The sequence below is a fragment of the Schistosoma mansoni genome, assembly GCF_000237925.1.
Source record: "Schistosoma mansoni, WGS project CABG00000000 data, supercontig 0062, strain Puerto Rico, whole genome shotgun sequence".
Classification (NCBI taxonomy): Eukaryota; Metazoa; Platyhelminthes; class Trematoda; order Strigeidida; family Schistosomatidae; genus Schistosoma; species Schistosoma mansoni.
Genome location: NW_017386029.1, coordinates 1242984 through 1253248, shown reverse-complemented (window position 1 = coordinate 1253248; position 10265 = coordinate 1242984).

The window sequence follows — 10265 nt, the reverse complement described above, 5'->3', positions numbered from 1 at the left end:
TAATACAAAATCAAATTAGAAACAATAGAAATAATCAATTTTTTTAAAGTTGAATAGAGTTAAGCTAACGGAATATGGTATGTATGTATGTATTAATGAATCTCAGTGGGTAGTCCAAGAAATAAACACCTAATCATATAAGACAGTGGGACAGTAGTAGACATTGAATAAAAGTAATTGAAAGTAGTAATTCAATTAATTAATTATTAATTAGTCAATGATTAAAGAACATAGTTAGTCTGTATGATTATCATTATTATTATTACAATGATCATAATCAGAAGGAGTTTTGTAGAGATTTCAGTATTTTTCATAGTCGAAATCATGAGTCAATCGGATGCTGGCTCAGTGGTTTAGTGTTTAAGCGCTCTGGCTCAAGACTCGAAGGTCCTGAGTTTGAATCTCGGGAGGTGGGATCGTGGATGCGCACTGCTGAGGAGTCCCACAGTGGGACGAAACGGCTGTCCAGTGCTTCCAGGTTTTCCATGATAGTCTAGTTTCAACGGACTCATGATTTCAACTATGAAATATTACATTGTTTGTTAAATAAGGAATAAGAAATATTAATAGTTTTACAAGGTGATAGAAAACAGATGAAACAATGATTACAGTCCCATTTTTAATAATATAGTGATAATTAATATTGATTATAGATTAGGCGATAATCAAATATCTAAGTAAATATGAAATTTAATATATTGAGAGTATTTGTTTTTTGATGGAATTTTTATTTATTCAATAAGGAAATGAATAGCAATACACTTATGTACAGAAATTGTGTTAATTATCTAACTTTAATAGGGGTGTAATGTAAAAATAATTAAGTTCTAGGTTAACTTAAAATTCGAATCTTGAGAGTGCGGGATCGTGGATGCACACTGCTGAGGAGTCCCATAATAGGATGAAACGGCCGTCCAATACTTCCAGGTTTTCGATGGTCGTCTAGCTTCAATTGACTCATGATCTCAACTCTATAAAATAACTAAAGTCTCCACTAAACCCCTTCTGTTAACTTAAATTATTAAGGGTTAATACAAATGAATATATATATATATATATATATATATATATATATATATATATATATAAATGCTTCGGTCCTTGTACCTGACATCCAAGTCAGTTACGGAATATACATATTTTCACTGAAAGTGAATCCAATCCCTATCCAAAATGAAAACACTGAGAATGTTCCACTGATAAACTGAATAGTCTATAAACATTTAGTTCTTATGTATACGTAACTAATCTAATCAAAGATGTATGGTCAATAACCCTGAAGCATTCGGTTAATCTGACCTTCATAAATGACATTATCTATATTTATATGGGTTATCACCTCTGCCTTCGAAAAGTTCCTCTCCTGATATACATTTGAATTGTCGGTATATTTGTTGTATATAGTGATAAAATAATTTAATTCTAGACATTTGTAGGCTAGAATTCACTTAGTATTGTTTGTTTGAATCTTCCCATTGATGCTTAGGACTGTAACTGGTCAGTCTCTCATTGGCATATGTGCATATTGTACGCATTGCCTCGATATTACCTTAATTGTTGGCTAGGTATTATTTAAATAAATGCCCACAATAATATGTCGTACTTTGTACGTTTGATAAACCACAATTTCAAATTCTTCTTTATGAACATACATTCAATAGACAATGATTGCACGGTGAAAATTTAGCTTTTCCTTCGAGTACGTTATTGATTGATTTGTTTAAAAAATTGTATGCTGTATAGTTCAACTTCATTTGATTTATCATCGCGATACTATTTTCTAAATTAATCTCAATTCTTAATCTGTAATTTTTTAATCAAAATATATTACTATTAAATAAACAACCATTAATTAAATAAACAATCCTAAGTGAATTCAAACTTCACCTCACTGCACAAGCAAGTGGCTATCAGTACTCAGTAGCTGAATGGATAACACAATGGCGTTTGAAGCGAGGGTACTGGGTTCGAGTCCCAGAGTGAACATCAACTGTGAGATGCAGGTACATCCATCTGACGAGTCTCAAATAGGACGAAACGCACATCTTCGATTCTACTACTAGCCACTATCCATCTTTGCTTATAACATTAAATAATATGTTTTCATTCATTTTGGTTTAGTTGACATATCAACATAGAATTTAAATCCTCTTTTTTGGGGGGTGGGGAAAGGGTTGGAATCATTCATGTTTGATAATCCACTTAAAACTTTTATACTTTATCAACAAGTCCCTTATTTCATATATAAAATTTTCTTTGATAAAAATTTCAGTCTAGTCAAATCATATGAATCCCAAAAGTAAAAAAGAAAAGAGAAAAGACACAAACAAAAGGAATTTGTTAGTGTTAAACGTATATATATGACCGCTTTTGACCTTCTTTGTATCTTTATCAACGGATTTAAACAAGAGAAAAGCAATTTAAAAAAAAAGCTTCATTTTGTTTAAAAATTCATGATATTTATAAATTTTATACAAACGAAAGTTGTCTTCTATCTATTTGATTGGAATTCTTAATCACTAGTTTGTTTTACTTTTTCCTTCAGTTTTATTAGTAACCTATGAAGATCTTTACGCATTATTCATATAACTTGACCTATATATATATAACTAGTGTTCTAAATCACAGGGTATTAGGGAATGATGGTAAATCAGTTGATGAGCTCATGAATCTTCATCGATTGAGATGATTAGGCCACATGTTACGTATGCCTGAACACCGATTACCACGACGTGCTATGCTGACTAGTGTAGGGGATGGTTGAAAGGGAGTTAGGGGAGGCCAAACCAACAAGTGGCATCAGTCATTGAAGTCACTAACTTCTGGTGTGAGCCATGTTGGTAGATGTAGACTACTTGGTTGGGGTCTGTGTGACTATCGTAACCAATGGTTGGAGACTCTAGATGACATGGCTCAGAATCGATCACAATGGCAAAGGTGTATACACTCTTTATCTTCCGTTAAACTGTGAGATTAAAATTACTTCATATCCGTCTTTCTTCCTTTACTATATCCTTATATACTACCTTTCTTTTATATATTACTTCCATTGAAGTAACTACTTCTATAAATTCGATGTTTATCTTGTTGTGCTGATGATGTATGGCAACTTGGACCGATGTATATGTGTGTCCTACGTTGTAGCTGACTGACTGACTGAGTGTTCTTAATCGTTGGCATGAATTAAGTATTGTACGTGTATTTTTTTTTTAAAAAGAAAACGAAGAAAGTTATCCATCAGTTTTCACCTATAAAAATTATTTTCACGATAAATGTTTTCATAAAAATATTAAAAAAATGATGTCTAAGCCTAATGATTGTAATTTATCAGTTTAGAAAATAGTAAAAAATAAATATACATAAGAATAATAAGCAAATATGATTAGTAGCTAGTAGTGGAATTCAGAACGCGCGTTTCGTTCTATTTGGGACTCACCAGATGGATGTATCTGCATCTCAAACTTGATGTTCACTCTGAGACTCGAACACAGTATCGTTCTCTTCAAACGACATAGCTTTATCCACTGAGCTACTGAGTCCTGGATTCAACTGCTAGACATCATTCATCTTTGCTTATAATGCTTGTGAATTAAGGCTATATCGAGGCAATATGCACAGGATGCACATATACCATTAATTGACTGATCAACTGCATTCCTAAACATCAATGGTAAGATTCAAGTACCAAGTAAATTTATACATAAGAATGATTTAATGGATTTGCATTGATCTACTTACAAACTGATAAATATTTACATAACAATAATCGAGTGGGTTTTTTTCTTTGATAAATGGACATACATTTTTTCTAGTGTAATTTTTATGTAGAAATAACATAAAATTTAGGGAACGCTTACATCTCATCATAAGTGTATAGCTAAAATAACGTCATATAAGAGATTGATTCTACAAGTTGAAGATAATTAATAAAATCTGATTACAATAAGTTCTGTTTGATCATTCTGTAAGTTATCCTGTTGATATTGGTTCATGATAAGCATCGACTATTGAAATATTCGCAGAAAATCTTCATAAAAATCATTTTAATAATTAATTATGTGCTTTATGAGTTGAGTGGACACGTAAAGTCCAACTAGGGGAGTTGGAAAACCCTGGTTCCAAACCAATGGTGCACATGGGCTCCAGGGTCCTGAAGGAACAAATGGCGAATGAATCAATCGTTGGTCACCGACTACCATGGGACTGCATCTCCTCACGATGCTCTACTGCCTTGTGGATCAGATCTTTAGGTCGAAGGCTTCTGGTGTGGCCCCCTAAGAAAACCACCTGCTTCAGTTTGGACACCTGGGCAGTATCACAGCCCTCACACAAATCAAATGGGATTTGTGAGGCGCATATGTATCTGGTGTTTCCTTGTACCAATATTTATGTGTTTGAATAAATAAATAAAATTATGAGTTTTAGTAGAATTTCTTATTAATTTTTATTATAGATGTGCATGTAAAGTACAAGTTAATGGTACACTTTGTCAGCTTCTATGTTTTCAACTAAGGATTGAATAGTCATCTGATTTAACATTTTGTTTAATTATATGATATTATTATTATTATTGCTGTGATGTGTGCTATTTATGTGGACAGATATAAGTAGTATGTATTATCAATCATCTAGAGGCAGAAGGTTGTAAAGATCGAATTGAAGAGAACAGGAACAGAAAGTGACTGGTATGGAAATGAAGGAACAACAAATTCCGAGCCAGTTGATGTATATTTTGCAAATGAAGCATTGAATGTACGGTATTCAAATTTTACCAAATAACTCCGTAATTTCATATTCAAATACATTTGGTTATCCCCACTTGTGTTCTCGTTCACTACACCACTACGAAAACTCAGGTGGGAAAGACAAATGTATTGTTCAATGCAAAATTATCAAGGGATTTCATAAAATATGAAAATCTTACATCAAATACATAATTTGCACACCTTCAATTAGTTGTCCTTTAAATGTTTCGTGATTCTTTCAATTCTGTTGTTATTACAAGTACTTTCTGTTTTCTTCAAGTGAATCTTCGCACTCTTCTGCTGGCAAGCATTCCACTTCCGATTGGTGCTACATACTGCTTATATCTGGCAACATGAGTAGCATATACTACAATACCACTATCACTACTACTACTGCTACTACTACTACCATGGTTATTAATATTATTATTGCTAATGGTAGCATTATCATCATTCACCCCACTACAGGTATTTTTAAGAAAGTATAACTATTGACTTAATTTATTCAATTGAGAAGGAAATTGTTACGGAATATCATGTTTTGAAAACGATAACAAGAAAAAGTGTTGTGGGACGGGTTGAATGTGGAGGTGAATTCATTTTATCACATTTTGCGCTCTATAAATCTTCCATAAACATATTAATCTTGTTTACAAAATGATTTAGAAGTGTGATTTTGTGTAAAGAATCTAAACTGTCTTCCTAACCAGTTCAGATAATCTCAAACACTTTTACCCATCAATTGGAACACTAGAAAGAGGGTGCGCATTGCGAGTAAAAGTTTTACTCCAAGGTTAGTTTAAGTACAGAAAAACGAGGGTATTTACTGAACTACACACAACCTTGGGCTCCTGGAGATTTCTGGAACAAGACTAAATATGGCAGCAGTATAGATAAATATCCAATCAAAACAATTGCATTTTTCAGATGTTTCTGCGAAGACCCTATCCAATAATGACTGAATAAAGCGTTTGCTAGAGTTCCTGAGCATCTAAGAAATTCGATGAGGGAGATTTTGAGACTCCTTCAATAAAAATTACTTGCCACAAACATACAAACTCAAAGCTTGTTAGTAGTAATTTTAATAGTAATTGTCTTTCTAACATTTTTATATTCTAACTTTGATTGTTAAGGATGAACCTGTATAAAACAATTCATTTGCCGAACTGGTTCCGAAATAGAAAAGGAAACCAAATGATGAAATGAATTCATTTCATGACATAATGTTTTCTTTGGTTGTTTTAAAAAATAACTTACATTCGAACTCAAAATTTGTGGTCATCTAGTCTGTAAATTGATATTGTAGTCAATGCTTAATATTAATATGTATAAATAGTATGTACATTAGGAGATAAATAGCACTTTGGTCTGTAATACATGTTTGTCTTTTTCATAGTTGAAATCATGAGTCAATTGAAGCTAGACCACCATGAAAAACCTGGAAGCACTGGACGGCCACCTTGTCCTATTATGGGACTCCTCAGCAGTGCGCATTTACAATCCCGCACTCGCGAGATACGAACCCAGGACCTACCAGTCTCGCACCAGAGTACTTAACCGATAAACCACTGAGCCAACATCCAACGGTGTTAATGTCTAACTTCAACCAATCCAAAAAGTTTGAGCAACCGTTCACCAATTGTCTTCAGTGATTTGTTATCTCACAACAGACCTGGTTGAACTCCACTGGTCACTACTTCCCACTAGAACTCGAGGACGTATATCTTGAAGTCAGTCACTAGTGAGCATATGATTATAATCAGAAGGGGTTTTGTGGAGATTTCAATGTTTGTCTTATTTAGGATAGTGAGTTAAATGTAATTTGGTTCATAGTGTAGACACTAAAACTTTTCCTTGATAAGCAGCTATTGACTTGCTCATAGAATAAGATGTGTTAATTCAAAACTGCTTGTACGTTTTTCCTTTGTTAATATATCAAGAAAAAAATTCAGTGGCACATTGAGTCATCAGTCGTAGACTGACAAATGATATTTTATTGAAAACCAAAGAAAACAATTATTCCTTAATAATGTAGTTTTTGTCCCTGGTCTTATTTTATAGTTTAAATAAAAGATTGAGTTTAGTTAGGTAATCACTAAAAAGACCTGATTTGGGGCATTGAATATTTTCAGCAGGGGTTTTGTGGAGATTTTAGTAATTACATATAGGTGAGATCATTAGTCGATCGAAGCTAGGCCACCATGGAAAATCTAGAAGTACTGGACGGCTGTTTCGTCCTATTGTGGGACTCCTCAGCAGCGCGGATCCACGAGTACTTCGTGGAGTTCTAGTGAGAAGCAGTAACCAGTGGAGTTCAACCAGGTCTGTTGAGAAATATCAACTCACTGAAGAGAATTGGTGAATAGTTGTTCAGTTTCGTGGATTGGTTGAAGTTAGACATTAACACCGTTGGATGTTGGCTCAGTGGTCTATCAGCTAAGTGCTCTGGTGCGAGACTGGTAGGTCCTGGGTTCGAATCTCGAGAGGCGAGATCGTGGATGCGTAGTGCTGAGGAGTCCCACAATAGGACGAAACGGCTGTCCAGTGCTTATAGGTTTTCCCTGTTGGTCTAGCTTCAATTGACTCACGCTTACAAACATTAAATATTTGTTTGATGGAGTAATACCTAGAACTGACTGAAGTTAAAAATATTAACCATTAAATCCCATCTCAGCAATTGAAATGAAATGTGATCACCTAGAAACTTGAAGGTTTTGAGTTAAAATATCAGACCGATTAATAGGTCTTCATTGTTGAGTAAGAATACCATAAGATCAGGCAACTTTCCAGTGCTCCCTCTTTTTGTAATAATTATCCAGTTTAGATTAGTTCATAATCCCATCTATAAACTGAATATTCACTCACAAACCTACTATTACTAATTATTTTCAAAGTTGACTAAAATGTTAAATTGATTCGGTTCTTTTCTTCCTTTTTTTCAAGTGAACATGTAAATTTTTCTTTGTTTCTTTCTACTTATCCATTAGTTTCTAGTTCATTTTTATCCCTTTTTCCACTGGCTACTTATTTAGAATTTTGTCTATTTAATCAGTAAAATCCATTCAGATATAATAAACAAATCATACACAAATTAACTTAGATCTCCGTGAGTACTGGAATACTGTCCAAGTGCCCAAACCGAACCAGGTGGTTTTCTTAGGGGATCACACCCGTAGCCTTTAACCTAAAGGTCTGATCCACAAGGCAGTAGAGCATCGTGAGGAGATGCAGTCTCATGATAGCCGGTGACCAACAATAGGTCCATAAGCTACTTATTTTTAGAATATCTAAGATAATTTCTCTCTTAAATGTTAGATTTACGATAAATGTTATTGCTTCAATGAAAAATTAAAATTGAATTTTTCTTTTTTGATGAAGTTTTGTTCTCTAATCTGAATGGTTTGGTCGTGGTACTTTCATTGTTCTTCTGAATAACATCATCAGCATAAACTTCGGGTAGATGATGTTGTTCAAGAGGATAATAAAAGCTCCATGACCAAAGCATCTTGCTCACAGAACAAAACTCAATTAAATTTTGTTTCCTTCAGTTTATTTAATAAAATTTTGCTGACGTTTTTTTACTTTCAATAAATATTTTCCGATATATATATATATATATAATTTATTTAAATATATAAATATTGGTACAAAGGGGCACCAGATATATATGTGCCACACAAATCTCATTTGATTTGCGTGAGGGCTGGAATACTGGTCGGGTGCAGTCCCATAATAGCCGGTGACCAACGATTGATTCATAAGCCATTTGTTCCCTCAGGATACTGGAGCCCATGTGCACGATTGGTTTAAAATCAAGGTTCTCCAACTCTCCTAGGTGAACTTTCTGTGTCCACCAGCCCGGTTAGAGTTCCGGATATTCGCTTTTCGTCCTCTCAATTTCGTAAAAAACATTAATGCCACGAGAAGGAAGTGAGTAGGACTTCCCTGGCAGAGGCTATATATATATATATATATATAGAACTAACTTTTATTTCCCTCTTAAGAAAAAAAAAACCCACGATAACTCGTGTTTTGTTTTGGTTTTTTCAAAAAAAAATTTTTTATTATCAATTCAATTATTTCCCTCTTTTTTTCAAAAAAACGTAATTCAGCGTTAGAAATAAAAAGTACGTCTAGATTTATTTTTCATTTAGCGATAAAAGATTTTTTTCAAGGGAAAAAAAATTTTTTTTTTATTTCAATTTATAATTATCATTTTTTTTTACTTTGGTTAATTGATTTTAACTAACTAATATTTTGAAAATGAAAAGCAATGAAGCATAATAATGAATTGAAATTGGTCACTTTTTAACAATACCAGGTATTGTAATGTTCATTCAATTGTTGGATGAAGTGAATAAGATGAAAGTAAATAATCTTTTGTTTAAATAATACTTTAGTCAGCTATAACGTAGGACCAGGCACACATATGCATCGGTCCAAGTTGCTATACCTCGTTAGCACAACAAGGTGAAGACCGGATTCATAGAAGTAGTTAATTTAGTGGTGGTAATATATAAAAGAAAGGTTGTATATAATGATATAGTATAGGAATAAAGACAGATATGAAGCAATTTTAATCTCACAGTTTAACAGAAGATAAAGAGTGTATACACCTTTGCCATTGTGATCGATTCTGAGCCATGTCATCTAGAGTCTCCAACCATTGGTTACGATAGTCATGCGGACCCCAACCAAGTAGTCTTCATCTACCAACATTAAATAATACCTGATATTTACACAAAAATAGGGAAGTGGTAAGAGTTACATCTAGTTAATTCTCTTCTCTTTTGTATTTGAGCATCAATTATGGAGACAAATTTAATTGAATTGGTAAGAAAAGATGAATACTAGAATGTAACAGATGACTCTTGAAATTCATAAGTACTAAACTACCACATTTATCCGAATGGTTTATAAATAAATCTTTGCTGTTTAAGAGGTCGAGTAGTTGTGATTATTGTTCTTTTGAAAGGAGTTGTCTATTTGTAGATTTAGGATTTATGTATTCACTACAGCAGTTTACAATGGTTGTTTCGAGTTCCAGTATTTAACAAAAAAAATTAAGAAATTCGAAGAAAACTATTGTGAATTGTTGTAGTCAATACACCAGTAACAAATCTACGAATGAAATCTATATTAACCTATTAAGAAAGTTGTCAAAATAATTTACCTTTTCAGTTCTCATCATGAACTTACACAGTAGCTAGAAAACTATCGAGATCCAAGGAACACTTGGGCTTTATGTTAGGATTCATTATATCCGATTCAGATACATACACCTCCAATATGTTTGTCCAACCAGATATGTAATTAAGAATTGATAAGTAAGCTGTAATTGACTAAACTGAATCATTTGATTCACGTTCTTCCTTTCAACCCAGATAGTCACTTAGGGTGGGACCATGAATTTGGGTATGATCAACTTACTTATAAAGTGTGCCCATTCGGTAATTTTTTTACCTACTATTTGACCTTGAGATTGTATGTGAACATAAGTACATGATATGCATAGACTTA